At 38.2% G+C, this 19,534-nt stretch overlaps 1 long non-coding RNA gene across 1 annotated transcript in view; it reads left to right on the forward strand.

Annotated features, from left to right (window-relative positions):
* The first annotated feature begins 2,530 nt into the window (after positions 1-2,530).
* Positions 2,531-19,534, forward strand: part of LOC141728683 (uncharacterized) — a 118,463-nt gene continuing 101,459 nt past the window's right edge. Inside the window, exons 1-2 of the long non-coding RNA XR_012579829.1 lie at positions 2,531-2,690; positions 4,287-4,432. This is a non-coding gene — a long non-coding RNA (uncharacterized LOC141728683). The remainder of the gene's footprint in view (positions 2,691-4,286; positions 4,433-19,534) is intronic.

Raw genomic sequence — 19,534 nt, forward strand, 5'->3', positions numbered from 1 at the left:
GTCTCTTAGATCTTCCTAAACATTGCTTGTAAGGAAGTAATGTCATTGCTTGGGCTTTATCAGCTGACTCAAGGAATAACAAACTTGATGTTTCAGTAGACATATGTCTTGACCTATGAAATGATAATTAGATTTTGAGGATATTGCTCACTCCTGCACAGACTTGGCACATTCATCTTAGGCAAGGGAGATGAAAAAGAGGCAGAAGATAAAATGCAAAATATTTTTTAAACTTACAAACATTTGTGCCTGAGTGACTTATGTCAGTAGTAGTTCACTTTCTTAAAATCTCAAAGTATGCCTTGTAATCAAATAATTTGCTTCTAAGAAAATATCTGTAACATCTAATAGTATATAAAGGTATCAGATATATAAATATTGGACTCATGATGCAGTAAAATGAGAACTAGTAACCAGAGTCAAGATAAATGCATAATAGTAACTTCCCTTCAGGGTACTTCAGATTTTACTTTCTACTTATGTCTCAACATTTTTGAACTTATATAAAATAAATTTGAACTAATCGAGGATTTACTTTATCTGATAGATTTCATATAGATTGGAACTGCAGCCATTTTCATGGAAAGCTGTGTCCTTTGCCGTGATAGAGCATTTTTTTCAGATTTCTTAGCCAATCATTAAATGAATGCAGCTTTTTCTGCCTTAGGAGGTATGTTTTTAGTGCTTTGGTTGTATCTACATCTTTTTTGAGCAAAGTATTTTTTTCCATAATGTTGTTAAGTCTAGCCTCAGAGAAAAGCATACTTCTGTTTGCAGAACAGCATAATCCATTTTTCCTCCTCCTTTAACATTTTTTATCTAGAATTGGAAAACTTAGGTTTTATTACCTGTTGGCAAAGTGGAGCTTGTTTTAAAACAGATAACTATTGCTAGACAGGCCCTTTCAGATGGTGGGAAATATAAAACCGGACTCATAACTCCAGGTTTTCATCAGCAGGAAGAATAAAGACAAAAGACCACCTCCCTCGAAGGAAAGACCACCTCCCTCAACTTGCTAGCAATTGTCATCCAAGTGCAGACTAGGATGCAGCCATCTTCCTTTGCTGCAAGGACACATCACTGGCACATGGTCAGCTTGTTGTCTGCCAGGACCATCAGGTCCTTTTCTGAAAAGCTTCTTTCAGTTAGGAATAACTTTATAGTGCCAAATTTGCTTGAGAACCATGATTTAAACTCTGAAGCTCAGATCTGAAGAAGGGCTTAAATGCATCAATGATGAATGTCAGAGAGCAGTCTCCAGTCACAGAGCTGCAGAACCAGGGGTACCTGGCAGGGAGGTCTGCAGGGGTGTACAGAAAGCTAAAAGCCTTTGAATACCACCAGCATGTGTAGCTGGGATCTCGTCCAGCTGTTTGAGCAGGAAAGTACCTTCTCCATCTGAGAGTGAAATACTGAGGACCAGAATATGTCCTAAATGCCATTCTCCAGCTGCTCAAATTCCTGCCCCAAATCCTGCCAAGGGAGGCAGGTGTCTCCAGCAATTTTCTCTAAAACTTGAGTGATGACCACTTTCTCCCATTCTTTCCTTTAACAACATGTTAGGGCCCTTATTCAGTATTTTCAAGTATCAACTCAAGGTTTTTTGTTGTTTGAGGGGGACCACTTCTCAGGAGAGTCTCTGAAGTCAGGTTATCATATGAAGTCCTTGCACTTCCCACAACAGGATTAAATATTCTCTGAGTATGAGAGAAGAGAGGATTCTTTGGCTTTTTGAGTCTTCTGGGAGTCTGAGGCCTGAACCTCACTTATGCAATCCTTTTCTCCTTCTCATTCCCTCATCTTTAATTGTTTTATAACAAGTGTGAAAACTTTATCAGAAAAAGTAGAAAAAGCCTTTCATCTTTCAAAAATTATTATACTTTACCTAACTAATGGATGTAGTTCACAGATACTCTGCAAATTTCATTCATAAATCAGTTTGAAGAAATAACTTTTTACCATACATTTGTACCATACATAGATATTTGAGTCTGGATTACTTTAATTAGGCGTCCAAACTCTTCAGATTGCTGCAGCGATCCAAGTAATGACTGCTGCTTATGAAACAGTTTATCTTTATCATTTTTATTTGAGTTGTAATGATGCATTTCTTCCTCCTGAAAGGCAAAGTTGGCCACTTGTCTCATGGTCAGGAGAAGAGAAACAGCTCAGGAAAATAGTCTTTAAAAAAATAATCATGGAAAAAGAAAGATTGTCTGTAAAAGATCAGAAATAACAACAATAATAGTAATAATAGAGTTAGGTTTAGATGGTTTAGATATAGACAGTTAACAGATGTCCTTAAAAGCAATCACTTAAACCCCAAGCAATGGGTTAGCATTATCCTCAGTGGAATTTAGACATTAGGCTGGTATAAAATACTAATTTTTGATGAGCTTGCTGCTAAAGTATTTTTCTGCATAACTTCATCTTTTTCTTATAGCTATTATGGGTAAAATTTCAGGTTAAATCACATTTTGCCTCCTCTAGGCCATCCATCACCTCATAAATGCTTTTAAATATCCTGGAATTAAATTGTATTTTCCAGTTCCATGACTTCCTGAGGTCAGAGCAAAGCCTGTGCTGGGCAGAATGGAAGGGGTGTGTACCACTTCACAGATCAGTACTGACTGTCTCTGCCTGGGGTGGTGTTACAACATCTTGGAATTCTTTCTTGAAGAACTTCTGAGGTAACATAGATATGGTGTTTAATATGACCAAGGTTTAACAGCCTATGATAATTGTGTCATTCTCATTTCATCTTCCCTTATGTTTTGTTTTTGTCTGTGTTTTGTCTCCTGTTGTGTTTCAGATGAATTATTTTTCATTTTTGGTCGATCACATCAGCAATTAAAGCTGTCACTGGCCTTTGTTTTTTTTCAGTGAATTAAATTTCCTTCAGTTTTATATGTGCAAACCTATTGTGTTCAAAATATAGCTGAGATACCATCTGAGTAAACCCCTCAGGAATGTAAATATGATAATCACAGTCAATTAAGAGACTAAATAGTGACGTGAAATCTGCATGTGAGGAATACTATGGCCCTGTTTAAAAAAAATGTAGTGGCTTTGCGCAGGTTGTTCACTTCAAACTTGGTAACTGCTTTCTTGAAGACTGTGGTCATATGTCTTTTGAGGTTCAATCACAGATTTGTCTGGTTCCCAGCTGTGGACATATTGTGGGTTAACTTGGCATTACTTCTTATTTGTTTATTCTATTTATATATGAAGTCTCTATTACTATGGCTACATAGATTTCTGCAGGAGCAAGTCACAGTTTAAGCCTCTGTGGTTCACATGCTCCCAGGAGAGATTTTTCATATGTTGTGCCCAAATATGCCAGGGTTCATGAGTCTTTAATTCCAAGCCAATTCCTTCAGCTTAGCATGAATCTCTCTATGTTTCAGTGTTCTTCAATTGCAGTTCATTGTTCTAGGCCTTGACAAAGCTATGAGACAGTAAAAATTAGAATATTTAAAAATGTCTGTCATCTTAGTGGCTATTTCTGAGCATAGACAACAAGAAATCCCACAAGTATTTGGTCCAGTCTGAAAAGTGACTAAAGATGATCTTTTTATATCTTAATAATTATGACAGGAATCAGTGTTCTCAGTGTGAAGCCTGTTATAAAAGACTGTTATTGGCTGATGCAGGATTGAAATTTTACAGCCTTTAAAGGTGCAGGGGAAAAGATGACATCATAACTATTGGTTTCGATATTTGGATCTACTATCTCAATTCATTAACTAATTTTTGTATAATAGACTGGGTTTGAATGAAATCTTCAAATTTATGTGAACACACAGTAATGATTAATTTAACGTCCTGATCCCTTGGCCATAGAGGAGACCTCTATTTTACGAGCTTTGCAAATAAAAAGACAAGCCCAACCCACACAGAATTTTCAGGATGTATGGACTAGAGTAGTCCCACTGGTTTTTATATGTGTCAGTTCACAGTGAGTGAGAACCACAGACAAAACGGATGTAAAGAAAAAGAAGTGAAAAATAAGTGCTTATGCCAACCAGATCTCTGGAAGAAGTCCTCAGTGCAGAGTTATTTTTTACCATCACCTTAAATGTCCTTGAATGTCACCTGAACAGCCTGGAGGGAATGTTTCTCCAGATCTTCCCTCTCTGCTGGTGATAGACAAGGGAGGGAAGAATGCAGGGAAGGCTAGGGCTGTTATTTCTTGGTTTTACTGTTGGCCTTTTATGTCTGTTATTGTCCTGTAGAAAGTAAGGATGTCCTTGTACTACTCTAACATGAGAATAATGTTCCTGAAGGAAGCTGTTGCACCAGGATGAGAATTGAGCAAGCAAATCCCTTGGGCCACCTTTGCAGTCTGGTCACTGAATCTGTTGAGCCTCACCACTCCTAAGTTCATTAATACACCCAGTTGTCCCAGCGGGAGATGGATCCTCAGAAAAAGGTAAGAGAAATCTGTGATGTATTTATACAGCTTATTTTTATATAATTATATTTATATATATGTGATTAAAGTATTCATGTAGTCTAGGTCATCAGTAAGACTTCAGAGAAAGTGCGACTAAAATTATTCACTTTGAAAACATATCTTTAAAGATATTGTCAGGGAAAGTAATATCCCCAATGGCCAAAGCTGCAAGCCAAATACTGAATTGTTGATCATATCTATTCTTGTGGTTGTGAATGCTGTACCACACTAACAGTATTCTGTTTAAAGTGACAATTAGAGCATAAGGTCAGTTTACTAAAAGGACTTCATTGGGTAAGTCGTTAGGTGAAAACATTTTGGAAATTAGCTGTTCCATTAAGAGATTAATTGGGAGACTGAAGTGCTTGGGTGGTCAAGAGTCTTGAGGTGTTAAAATCTGATGTTCTGGAAATACAGGTGCATCCATTTTACTATTAGCTGCATGGACTGTACAGCCTCAGCCATAGCTGTCTGTTGTACAGAGAACTAATGAAAGCCTGGGATGCTTTCCACGGAGACAAAAACACTGAATGAATGGAAGCTGTGCTGAAAATCTGGTCCTTAGCTAGTAAGTGTGGGACAAAGATATTAATTCTTGCTTTTGAATTCTTTATGTTTGTTTCTTGCATAATTAATTAGTAGATTTTGCATATCCAGGCTCTCTGAGTGTTCATTCTTGAGGAACTCCATACCTGAATTGTAGTGAATCCTACATCAGGCCCTATTGAACTCTTTCAAGTGCAAATCCAGAAGCAAACCTTGGTGATTTCTGAAAATTTGGGCCACAAGTTGTTTGACCTCTCAGACAATTTGAAACCTTGGGGTTACAGGGAGTATATGGACTGCAATTTGATTACAGATCTACTGAGATTTTAACCTGGTTTATTGTGTTCTACTCAGAGTCTACTTTTTCAGACAGAAAATACTTCAAAAAAGGTGCCTTAGCATGAAACTCCTTTAGACACAGCTCAGGTGCACAAGGGAAACTTCTTAAGCATGTCTGTTCTACTAACTGGTTAGGACCTTGTGCTTTTTTATATCTTCTCTTATTATATCAAGTCCAAAGCGCAGTTCATCTGTGATTCTTCTTTCTCTAGGCAAGAACCAATAGCATAAATTTAGCTACTCATAGATAGTGCTACTCAGTCCCAACCCTTCCTTGCTGTGAAATTCCATGTTGATTTTTTTTTTCCTCTGTGCTTCTTACGGCATGAATTGATTGTGATTCCCTGTCTCTGGTATTGGGTCTCTGCAGTTTCACAGCTTTTCATGACCATGTAAATTATCAACTGTGAAGTACATGCTCATTGCAAGGAGATGCACACTGAAATGGGTGAGAGGAATTTGAACTGATTTTCCCACTGATTTGTGGACCTCCCAAATTTCTTTTTGAGCTACCTAATCTTTCGTGACTCTTCAGTCAAACCATGAAGAATATTTGGGCCTCTTTTTCCTTTTATCTGTTTTTAGACATAGGCTGATAAATACATTTATATCTACCAAGAAGATTCCTCACCACTGCATTAAGAACAAAGTATGAATATAATTTTCTGCTATTTGTAACACAAATATAAAGTTTTGAACTCAAAGACAATTTTCTTACAGAACATTATTTTTTCAGAAATGGTGTTTTGATGAATTAGAGCGTTTTGCAAAGACCTGTCATTTCCTTCAAGACTCAGAGGAGATGCTGTCAATAATGATGCTTCCTAGGGTTTTTGTTGTTTTATTTTCCATTTTCCAGCTCTTTCTGTAGCCATCTTTGCTCATTGCCTGGCAGGGGCATTGGGCAACTATATCCAATCTTTCTGGCTTACTGTGTCCATAATCTGGACTTTGCTCCTTGGGATGTCCTTATGACCAAATGGCTCATTGTCAGGCTGTTTAATTGCCCCAGTCCTTCAGGCTTTTGAGCCAGGCCCTGTCTTTTAATCAGGCTGGCTCCTCCATCCTCAGAGTGACTGTGATGGGGCTGGCCTGGCTCATGAGTTTTCCTGTTGGTAGGAGCTGGGGTTTCCATCTGCTGTTGCAGCTTGTGAATAGGAGGCCTGGATTAAGTCAATAGAAGGCAGGGGAGCTGGCTGACCCCAAAGATGTCTATGATTATGGGGGAAGGGAAGAATAACACTTTTCTTCTGTGGGAAATCTTATAGTAGTTTATTTGTTTTGAAAATCTTAGGGTTATTTGGTTGTTTTTTAAATAAGCAACAAGATTTATAAATACACAGTGTCAGACTCTCTACAGATGATTCTAGTCTACTGTCTTGTTGGATGATACTCTGATGCTGTTGGTGCTTTTAAAGATCTTCAGGAATCTCTGTGCAAATGATAAATGCTTATAGGAGCTTGACATGAAAATCACTAAAAAAGTATGAACCACATCTTAATCTTGTTCCTTGAAGAGATGCAAAATACAGTACTATGTCAAGATGAAAACTGTATTTCTTTAGTAAAGAAATGTAGTATATTAGTTTAAAATCAATGCTCCAGATTGAAGACCAGTGTAAATTAGCACAGCTACACTGACCTAATTCAAGCCATATTGATTTACACTAGATATGAATCAGTACTGCAGAACAGAGATTTAGCAGAAAATATGTAATACCTAAAGCTGAGTGAATATGTGAAAAAAAGAGATATGTACCTATCAAAGTGCTTTGTCATTTGCCATGCTTGTGTGAATGCCAGTAGGCTTACATCAGGAGCTATTCTTCATTAATTTTCAAACAGATGTCTAGTAAAAGACCTGCCTGATTGATCCAATCTTTCTATAAGGGTTGGACTGGCAACAGGAGAAAATATATTTCTTGGTGTACTGTTCTCATATTTTATCTTAACAGTAAAATATTTCCTCTTCCTCTGAACTACAAGTGCCTGTCACCGACAATGACAAGATACAGGGCTACTCCAACATGATATTTCTTGCCTTGCTGAGTGCATGTAGCAATGGCCTTTGCCATAATAATTGAAACATATCTGATCTAGGAGTATAAAAGTTTCTCCTCATTCATTGGAGAAGACATAATTTGGAAAACCTTTAAGCCTGAGCGAAGGTTTATGGTGAATTAGGGGTATTACTTAGGAAAATATAAAAGATTTGAGATACTGCTTTTTGCCCCATCACTGGATTAAAAAAAAATATGATGAACACTTCAAAGGCGCTCAACAGAAACAGCAGTCAATTAATAATAAAACTTAATTGTGAAGATGCTTGTAGCTGAGATAGGTTAACTTGTTTGCCTGGCAGGTGGGCTATGTGCAGAGGAACAAGTGGTAGATTATATTCTCATCATTACAAGTTGCTTTCATTCCTCACAACCTGGTGGCCTTTAAGTTCTCATTTCAGAGGTGTCTTCTGATGATAACTATTTTGCTTTGGGCATGCTAAATGCATTTCTTGGCTGCATAACACACTCATTTCCATTAATTCATCTTCAGACTCCATGCTGTCAGCCTAATGGAGAATGGGAAACTTATCTTAAAGATCCTATTTATTTCGACTCTTATAAGAAAAAATGGTACAGGTGTGATCTGCATTATATTAACATTGCTGTGTAGTAGAGGAAGGGTCAAATTTCAATTACTCCATTACCAGCATTCAAGTGGATAATCACAAGTGCTTAATTTTGTTTGTAAGGTACTTGGATGTTTTGGATTTTTTAAATAAAAGGAGATTTTTTTTCCAAGCATGAACATTTCTCAAAATGCAGTTAATTGAAGCTGTAATTGCTTTAGATGGACATCCTTACAATGTTTAGAAAGTAGTTTTGAGTTGTTGGGTTTCTTAATGGCTTTTGAGAGAAAACCTGCAGCATTTTTATACTATATTTTAAAAAGATTAAATATGGATTTTAGATAGAATTAAATAGATTTAATTCAGATTTAATAATTTAAAAAGATTCTAAGACCATATTAAAATATTGAAGTCTTGAATAAAAGAAAGTATGTTAGGGGGTTACCAACACTGTGAATACTATCCAAACATGTTAAATTAAATTAAATAGTTCAATAATATAGTGTCCTGATGCCTTTCTTTAGGCAGTGAGACATGTTTTTCCCACCCCATGCTTGGGATCTAACATGCTGCTAAAGATATTGTGTCATGTGCAGATGTAATTAACAGTTACCATATGAATTTTTGCATTTTTAAAAGGAGCTATTTGCACAGACCTGATTCAGCTTCCACATACCCATGAAGCACTCAGTGTTTTACTGACAGCTCAAAAGAAAATTGAGTACATATACATGTGCCTTAGGTTTGTGCTTCTCAAGTGGCTGCCAAGGAAATCAGTAGAATTGTGAAAGACTGACAAGTTTGACCTCCTGGTTCTCCTCTTGATATTTCAGTCTCTCAATGTCTTGCATAGGATTCCTTCTCCCTGCCATATTTCTCTTGTGGTGGATGGGACTTGGAAGCTGCTTTGGAGTCCAAACTCATTTCCTTGTGAGTAACCTGCTGGGATGCTCTTCAGATCATGAGATTTCCTGTTGCAGGGTTGGCTACTTCCCATACTACCTAACTTGACATTAAATTTCTTCTTGTTTAAATAATTTTCTTACTATGCTACTTTGCAAAAATATCACACAATTACTCTCATCTTCACCACAGAGGTGACCAGAGATGATAAACATTTGTTGTGGTTTAACCTGGCAGACAGCTGAACAGCGCACAGCTGCTAAATCACCATCCCAGCCCCAATGGGATGGAGAGGGAAATGGAAGAAAAAACCTAGCAACAATCATGGATTGAAAGAAAGCCAGTTTAATTGTGCAAAAAAGGGGAAAGGTTAATAATAATAATAATAATAATAATAATAATAATAATAATAATAATAATAATGATAATAATAATAATAATAAAGGAATTAGAACATACAAAATAAGTGTTGCACAAAGCAATCACTCACTATCTGCCAAACTATGCCCAACCAGTTTTGAAGAAGTAACCAGCATTTTTCTTCTGTATATACTGAGCATCTTGACATGTGGAATATCCCTTGGGTCAGTTGTGGGTCAGTTATCCTGGCTGTGTCCCCTCCCAACATCTTGTGCATCCCCAGCCCACTCACTGGTGGCATGGTGTGAGGAGCAGGAAAGGTCCCGGCTCTGGAGCGCTGCTCAGAGGTGACTAAACCATCCCTTTTTAATCAACGTTATTCTTATCCTAATTCCAAAACACAGCACTATATCAGGTACTAGGAAGAAAATTAGCTCTTCCCAGTTGAAACTGGAACATGTAAAATATTTTGTTTGCTGTTTTTCATAACTGTAGTTTATTGCTCTGCCAGCTACAGCAAATGGAAACTATAGTAAAAAAGAGGTTACTATTAGTCTCAAATAAGCATTTAACTTAATAAGCTACTTACTGTATATTAATTAAATCTAAATATCTTATTGAGAGGCTCTTTCTGAGATTGTTTCATGCCATCTGGTTAGCTTGTTTTAAGTGACAAAGGATATAAGTAATTACATTTCTATTAAGTATAATTTAATGGGCATTTTTGAAGGCGTAGTGAAAGAACAGAGATTTTACCATTTAAGAGTAATTACTTGCATTAAGAGTATATATACAGACTGCTATATTAACCTATCTTTGGAGCTCTGTCATGCAGATAAGAACAAAATATCAGCATCTTCTTGTGTTGTGGCAGCCTTAAAATGAAAACCAGAGGCATATCTTCAACCAACACATATGTTCTGAAGTAGATTTCTCATTTCTTCCTCCCGTTGTTTCTGCTCAGTAGACCTAAGTCTGCCTTGCAAGCCTGTGAATTTCTTATCAAGAGATCTACAATAGTGGAATATTAGAATAGGATAATTCTGGAGACAGAGTAGACTAACTCGCCATTTCAATATTGCCATCCCCTGGTGTTCTTACTACAATTTACCTGTACATTGCCACTGCTGTCACCTCTGTCTACACATGCGCCATCTATATATATCTCCCAGGATGTAATATAGCCAGGGGCCCCACAAAAAAAGAAAACCTATTTTCTTTTTAAATCAGGTAATATAAGGTGCAGCTGAGAAGCAAATAACTGAAACGATGACAGCATTTAGTGAAATGCTCTCTGTTGAGTGTTTAGTGCTCTATGAAGTCTAGTGAGAAAGGAAATTTTTTTGAATTTGTATAAAAGGAAAAGTCTTTTTGAAGTCATACTGCTGCTTTTGTCAAAGCATGGATCTGTTTGCCATTAGATATGGATAACAGTAATTTTCACAAAAATAATCTTTTCAGCTTGGTATTAAACACAATTTAGCCACATCAATTCTTGTTCAGTGACGTGCTGAGTGACTGAAAGAAAATAAATTACAGTTTTACCTGTTCAATTAAGAAAAGGCCATTAACTGTCTTTCAGGGCCCCTTTGGTCTGCAGCCACAGATATTATGGTCAAGCCTTACAGGGAACAAGTGTCAAAAGTCAGATGCTGTCCCCAGGGGCAGTTTTATTCCCTGCTCAAGCCACGAGGGTGCCATAGGCAATGCTCAGAGTTGATGTGCAATCTGTTTCTTTCTGTGGCCAGCTGGGAGCTGAGAGTTTCTGTGACAAGCACCACTTTTCACTAATGGAGAGATAATGGTAACGCAGCACCTAAAGGAATTGGCCTTTTGCATTGTTCAGAAAGAAGAGTAGAAAGAAAAGGTGAGACAATTTCATAGAGACTTCAGTACAATGACTGGCCAAAGAGAAGGGTTTTCCAGGTGCAAGGAACACTGGGGTGTTGTGTTAGGTTTGGTTCACACTGGATCTATCTTATTTACATGTGCTGCTTATAAGACTTACTTGGATTTGAGGAGCTGTTGTTTAAATGTCTTTAATGAAAGTCAAAACCTCACAAAATTCAACAGGCAGCTCCCTAACATGTTTAGATATTTTATCTGGCAGGAAGCAAGTTCAGAGTAGGCAGAAAGTAATAAAAGCCTCAAAATCCACATTGTTTAGCAACTGGATAATGATATAATTACAGATTTGATGGCAGAGTGCTTAACAGCCAGCATCATTGTCTCATAAAGTCTACATGCAGTGGGCTCTGCTGAAGAGAATGTGCCCTTTCCAACACATTTGAATGCTCTTTGCTTTTCATTCTTCTCTGTGAGGGAAGTAGAACCATTTTGGTGGAAAAGGAAAACTTTAGCACCAGTTTCTTAAGGCACAATTTGAATAATTGTGAATTAGTACTAGATTCATAAGCTATGGTTCCAATACAATTGTAAAGAAATAACCATTCTCTAAGCAATATATTAACCACAAAGGTGCTAGAACATCTAACAGAAATAAACTTTGTGAGGTAAAGTATATAATATGAACCAAAAAACTAATTTCTGTTTTTTCATCTTTTTTTTTACCCCATTCTTTGTCATTTCTCCCATTGAACACTAAGCCTTTTTTCTTTCAGCCTCATGATCCCTATTTTCAGAATGCTAAAGGCAGCAGAACCATTGCAGTTAGAGCACAGTAGCAAATCATCTATCAACTAATCTTATCCAGGCATCTTAAAATTCATTTTTCTGCCTGACCTCCCACTCTACCTCCTTTTAAGAGGGGAACAGAAAGTCCCAGAGCTCTCACTTAAATTACACCAGTTCCCTCTACTCTGCTTATTAGTTTCAGGAGGCTCTAAATTTCCCCCAGTGAATCAGACTTGCTGGCTTTTCTTTAACCTCGGTCACACAGCTGTCATACTGTAATTGCAGACTTCAAACTGAAGAGAAGACAGTGAAGCAACTGCAGAGGTGATTCTTTACAGGGCAAGAAAAAAGTGTGTTCTTACTTTAAATTAAACTAACCAGGTGAAGGCAAGACAGCATGCAAATGCTGGATCAGGTTAAGCAGAAAGCCTGAGCAGAAGGAAATCTCTCTAACTCCTGTAAATTAGCCACAAAACCAGCTGCACTGCCTTTTTGAGTACTTAATCTACTGATAAATTTGGAGGTTGATTATATAGGCAGAGACAAGAAAGGAAACTAGGAAATATTCCCATAGGAACTTAGGGTCCAAGCCTCTGAGGACAGGTACCAAGAAAAGTGATACTTGTTGCTATTTAAGAACACCCTATTTTATATCCTGAATGATCAGTTTTCAAGGCTTGAGATTACTTATTGTATCCTGTTCTTGGACTTGTGTTTTTCCCAACTTGATATGAGCACAGCTGGGAATTTGGACCAAATTTTAGGCCACAGCAGCCCAGTAAGTTCTTTGTTTAATCATTGTTATTATTATTACTACAGATTATTATTTTGTTTTTATTTCAGATGCTGTTAGTTCCTATTAAAGTGCAGCTCAGAAGCCTGTAATTTCCCACAGCAGCTATAACCCCTAGAGAGCATGTAGAGCTCAGAGAAGCAGCCAGCAGTGTTTGTTTCTTGTGCATCACCCTCAGGGAAGACAGTGCTGCTACACCTCCTGTTTTCCCAGGAAATTATTTCCCCTGCAGCAGAAGGGAGCTGTGCTAGCAATGGGAAGTGCAATTTGTAGCATGCTGAGCCATCTTCGCTCAGTATTGCCCTAGACAGTGAGTTGTTTCTGTAAGTTAACATCATTTTGAAATGGGAATTTATGTAAGTGCCTAGCTCTTAGGAGAACTCAGGAGATGTGTGCCGTATATGTCTATGTGGAGTGAAATGGGAAAAATTAGAAAGAGTATAAGGAGAATAAGCATGAACAAGGAAAACAGCTCTTACAATCAGGCTCCTTGATCACTGTAGGAATGGCAATTCTGTAGCTCCAGAAATACAGAGTGCTCAGTAATGCCACCCTAAAGTAGGGAATTAAAGTGGTTGTACACAGAACACTGGTATTAGCTCACCAAAGTGCTTAAGAACTTCCAAGATCTTCACTTAGCAAAGCCATGTTATGCAGCATTGCCTGCATGAGAGTCTTCTTGAGGTAGTAATAATATAAGGAAAAACAAGAACCATAGATAATTAAATCAAAATGGTCTGAAGAACTTTACATGTTAATCAAAGATTGTCATAGCCAAAAGAGTCAAAAATGCTTAGGGAGAAACCAAAGACTAAGGAGAAGGAATCTTGTGTGAACAGAGGGCTTCTTGTAGGCTCTGGTTTCCTCTCTCTCCACCATAGGTTGTGAGTGGCCGTGCTTAGAAGTTCTGTGGTTGCCTCAGTAGGCTCAGGAAATGTGCCTGGTGCCTGTGGTGTACTGCAGCACAGCCAGAGTCAGATCAGCCTGAAATCTATCTCAAGGAACAAGAATATGAGACGTGAAGGGCGAATGCTCAAAATACAGCCACAGAGCAATGGACTCAGAGGGCAGAAGGTGACATGAAGGTAAAAGAATCTTGAAAAATTCCACCTGGAGAAAAATTAGAGATAAGAAATCCTGTCACATATTATCCATTTTTAATAAGGGAATCTTTGATGAGATCTGAGGCATTCTGAAAGGAGACACTAAGATAATTATGTTAGGCGACTTTTAGGAGTTGTAATCAATAATTGCTTTATATAACATTTGAGAAACCTGTAGTGAAATACTGAACTACTCATGCCATCAGGATTAATAAAAAACCCACTTACAATGGACCTTCCTGGCTGGAGTACCTTAATTGAAGTCCACTTAAAATCTATCTAGGAGTCCTTAGTTCTAAATTAAAGACATTCTTAGCTGGCCTGGCTGCTTCTTGCTGCCACATGCCAGAGACATTTTTCATTTGCCTAGGTGACAATATGCCCATTGTAATAAATATTCAATCATACAGTGAACCGCTTGGCGCTTGATTTTTTTTTCTAGATTACTGTCAAGTCAGCCAGCTTGAAGGGGCAGCAGGTTATTTTCAACAGCTGGCAAGTTCTGGCAGTAAATAAATAGTCCTTTTTATTTGCATATTTTCCTGATTAATTTACATATTTTCACTTTGTTGTCTTTTATTGACTTATACATGATGTATTTTATTTACAGCCTCTAGAGGTAATAATACCAAATAGAAAAAATGTGCTACTGTAAAGAGATAGATGAGCTATATTACAATACCATGTGCTGTATTCCGTTGAGCATACATGAATGAGAATTGAATATGAGGATAGGGAGAGAGTGAGGCATCTATCTTTCTGTCTGTACCTGCCTATAAAGCCATATGTGTTGCTCTACATATGAAAATGTGATTGCAACAAAAGTAAGGCTTTGATGTTCCATATATTTTTTATTGAATTAGAAGAAAAAACATGACCACATTTTTTGCAATGGGAATATTTCAAAAAGGAAGTAGAAAAGCCTTGGAAGGGAATATCTGAGTGGTGGATAAACAAGAAGAAATAGCAGTGAGTACAATAAAGCTGGTCACCCCTAGATGCTAGTCACGCTATTTTATGTTGTATTATTTTGTCCAAGACACAGGCAATTTGCCATGGGTAGCCATTTCTAAAACATTAACCTCTGGGATCTGAGTTCTGCTCACCTAACGCACTGAAATAATTCTACTTCAAAACAAGATTTCTTGCAGTCTGACTTGGCCCTTGAAAGGCTGGATACATTTTTTTTCTGCATTTGAAAGTAAGACTGTAAACATTCTAGCCACATAGCTGGCAATAGGAACAGTTATTGTTTCCTTCTTCTCATCAGAAATTGCATCTGGATTGTTTGCAGTTAAAACAAACTTGCAAATACAATTACAAATTTTGGCTTAGAGAAGCAGCTAGTGCATGCCAAGGACTTGCAATTGTGCTATTTGATTGTTAAGATGCAGCCAGCAAGTCCAGAACTGAGGCATTGGAGTGGGATGGGGGCAGTGAGCTGGGCGGGCAGGAACTGGGAAAGGATTACAGCACTGCTGCTGGGGAGATGGTATTAAAAAGTTTTCTACGGGAAAAATGCACAATGCCATCACTCCTGGGGCTGACCTCCACAGCTCCTGTCAAGGCACTCTTCTGAGGCAATGGACGGGGTTATTTAGGGTTATTTTGTTTGCCCTCCACCTTCCCCTTAGTCATAATGCACAGCACTAAAATATGGCCTCCCCTTTCTTCTCCCTCTTTTCAGAGGACTAGGGACTGATTTCTTGCAACTGCCAATTGTTGCTGTGCTGTCTGGTTCATACCCATCTCTTCCTACTGCACAGGATAGCCTTGAGATCTTCCCACAAAGAGGGGTTTTCAGATGATGTGCAGTCATCTCTTTCAAGGACTGAAAGCAGAGGGCAGTTATGGCTAACAGGGTACTTCAAGCTGGATGTAGGAGCCAGAGGTTGCTGGATCAGGAAGGATGGCATTAGAAAGCAACCCAAAACCAGGATCATGTTTTCTGCTGTGCTGCATGTGAATATGTGGCGTGGAGAAGCCATTTTCACCTTCCTACTTTGGAAGCCAGATGAATGCCAGTTCAACATTTGACATAATTTGAAGTATGCTGGGATCCTGAGAATCGAGCATCTAGAGCTAGCTGTGCATGCTGTGTGTTCTCCAGCAGCTGGTTGTTTCCAGCATGCTGCTGTAGCTCTGCCTCCAGCACATGCAGTATCCCGGCACTAAAAGCTTCATAATAGCCAGGTAGCCTCGCTTTAGCCTGCTCATAAGCTCTATTGGACTTCCCAGTAGGGATACAACACAGGGGTGGCTCAGGGTGGCTGAGGAAGTTGTTTTCCAAGCTTCTGGTTTTCTGTGTCACGGGACAATGGAGGCAGAATGAGCAAAAACTTGAAATGCAGCACATCCAAAGGAGAAGCTGCCAAATGTCCACCTGTGCTTCTGTGAGACAAAAGGAGATTTTTAGAAGGGGGAAACATTTGGTATTCAAAGATCAACAGCCTGCTAAGCAAGTATCTCTGTACTTTTCATTTAGCTTAATGACAACTGCGAAAGGCTGGCAAGCTTCTTTCTTCAACTTACTGAAGCATTACGCTGGTACGTGGGAGTATTGGCTCTGGCAGGCATTGTGTGCTGTTTCATTTGTGAGTGAAAGAGGCTGTCTGCATTCTGAGGCATCACAGTGAAAACTGTACTCAATTTGTGGCAGAATAATAGGGTGATCTGTTGTACTGCTTATGGAAGTAGAAAATGAGCTCTGCTCTAGGTGTATAATTTTCTACCATGCAAGCAACAGAAGTATCAGTGACGTGCAGATGCTCATACGTGCTGTGCGCCACACAAAGGGTCTTTGCTTGCTCATATATGAGCACATGGATATACCTGTACTGGGAGGGGCTGCATTAATCTCTGGCCTGTAGCTGTGCAGATATTCAGCCTCTGGAGCAGAGGTTCTTGTGAGGTATCAAAGGTCATGGTGGAGAGTTTATATTGAAAGCGTGATGAATATTCCTCCACCCAAATTACGGTTATGGGGACCACAAAAACCAGCTTTTTAAAATGGAAATAAAAAAAAAGTCTGTTCAGTCACATTAAAACAGCTGGATGTTTTAATATCTGTAATGAGCCTGTGCTCTACTTATATTCCTCTAAAGAGTAGGAAGTGCCTTTGATCAGGCTGTGAACTTAGCAGTCAGTCAATGTTGGGCAGAAAAATGCAGAAATATTTTTGTTACAACAGATTATAGAAAGGAATGTGAGAAGATACTCCTTTAAACAATAAAAAGCACAATAAATTTTCTGTAAGAAAGGGAGCAAAATATGTTTTAGAGGTGAAGGAAAATGGTGTGTAACTGGCAACATTTAAATGTTTTTTCTTCAAATGCACCCATCCAAGTTTGTCTAATGACTCTGTTCTATAGAAACAGCTGCAGGTGTGAGCTCAGAAACAGCTGTCTTATTTCTCTGCCTACACTGCGATAAGGTGTTTTTGGACAAAGTGATGCTCAGTTTAGAAAATTGTAAAGGAGAGAGATGGGAAAAGAAATGAACAAAGATCCAGTTTAAAAACTGTGTGGAAGTAATGCTTATGTCTTCTCTGTGACATAAGGTAATGGCTCTGCCTGATGCAATGGAGCAGAAGTTGTCATCTTGAATTTAAAGAATCAGAGCAGTGAAGATAAAAAAAACCAAAAACCAAACAGTATCAATAGATAGCAAACTCTTCCTAAATTTCTGCTGGTAGTCAGCAGTATTTTCAACATTGAATAAAATTAATCCTGAGACAAAAAAGAAATAACTTTGGGCGGTTGTATAAAATCATACTGATAAATATTTGATGAAACAGGGGTATAAATTACTGAGAACCAGAGCTCTCCAACCCAGTACTCAGAAGTCCAAAATAATTAAATTTTATGATTTCCACCAAACAAGATTTTCGCCACAGTCTTTCACAGTCACTGCTGATTCAGAAGGGTCTAACTCTTTTGTAAGTCAGTAGTGCTTTCTCAATGCAAATGAAACAAAACATGCTGGTCTGTGTAAGGAGAAGCATGGCCAGGAGACCCAGAGAATTTACTGTTTGCTTTTCTCTAGTACTGTTGAGGCTGTACTTGAAGACGGTCCAAATCTGGATTTCCAATTAAAAAGAGGCGTTGAGATAGGTGACAGGTTCTGGATAGGTTATCCAGAGAGGGACCAGAATGTCAGGGACCTCAAGCTCATGACCTCTGAGGAGACCAAAGGGAGCTGTCTGTGGAGAAAAGGAAGCTAAGAAACTCTGTGATAGCCTGCATCTCTCTCAAAGCCAGAGATGGCAAAGCTAAACTTTTCTCAGTCGTAGCAGACTACACAAAAGCAATCCACTGAGAGGAATTTAGAGCTTCAATGTTTGGGCCATAAAAAAGCCTTTAACACAAGTAGGGGGTGGTGGAGGATTTCAGAAGTCAGCTACATCAAGTCTTGGCTGACCTGATTTTGTATTGTGATAGCACTGAGTCTTCTTCAGGTTATCTCTGTAATGAATGTGAGATGGGAAATCTCTGTGACACGGGCTCTGCTGCACTCTGGGAATGCCTGAGGCTGTAATGACATTTGTGTCATTTTCCCCCTCACCAAGAGGGAAAAGCAGCCATGCATTTTCCATTATAAGGTCATTATAACATGTAAGACTATTAAAGCCATCAGGACATGAATTTCTGATTTAAATTCTCAAATCCCAGCAATGAAGAATTCTGTCAGAGGACATGTATTCAATTTACTTCACCAGCCTTCTTGCTGCTTCATATGCATGACATATTTACCAAAAACACCATTTATGGGCATTTTTTCTTATCAAAAGCCAAATTTTAATAAAAAGTAATTCCCCTAGATTTCAGCAAAAGTATAGGAAGCATCCAGTGAGAAATCCTAATAATTCTGTTTCTGAGGTGCTGATATCAGAAGATATCTTTCTTCACTCCCACTGACAATAAAAAACTTTCAGATTTTTAAATAATTTATTTGATACAGTTCTATGCTATCATGCTACATGGTGAGAATTGTTTGTAATTGCTTGCAAGCTGACTGACTGAATTTGTGATGAGCACCCATTCATAATTTACAACACTGAAAAAGAAAAAATACTAACTTTGCCGTAATTTTCCCTATTTCTATTACACATATTCACTGAGACCTAATTAAAACTCTATTAAATTAGAAAGCAAGAAACTGAACATGAGTTTGCAAGATTTTGGTGGATATAGTCCAACACTTCTTAAACAGCTGCATTATGGATTTCACTGGGACATTAATAATGCAGGGAAATTAACTTCCAGAAGTAATTAATATAATCACTCTTTGAAAAATTTAACCAGAAGTCTAATCATTAAATTATTTCATAAAAATACTCAGTGTTTGATGAAGGAATGAATGACTGGAGGGGTCCCCTCCCTGAGAGCTGACATTGAAACCAGTGAAGGATATGAAGGAACACTTTCTGCCTCCTTTTTGTAAATGTTCTGCCTCCTTTTCTGTACTGATTCAGAGACCCTCAGTGGGTACAGTCCTGTTAGCAGGAAGCTGAAACTTGCCAACAATTAAACTATATAGTAGGCTGTCTTTGTGTGGTTCATGACTGTTATCTGAATCTCAGCTCTCTTTACACTATTTTTAACCTGGCTGTTTTCTTTTTAGGATGAAAAGACGTGCCTAATTATCTGAGTTTTAAAAAACAACACTCACAGTATCTTACCCTCATCTTGTGCCTTTATATTTTCTGATGTGAAATGGAAGTCTCCTGTGGGGAGGAATTGCAGCAGTGGCAAACTCTTGGATTCATCCCC

Source organism: Zonotrichia albicollis, chromosome 3 (assembly GCF_047830755.1).
Source record: "Zonotrichia albicollis isolate bZonAlb1 chromosome 3, bZonAlb1.hap1, whole genome shotgun sequence".
NCBI classification, from domain to species: Eukaryota; Metazoa; Chordata; class Aves; order Passeriformes; family Passerellidae; genus Zonotrichia; species Zonotrichia albicollis.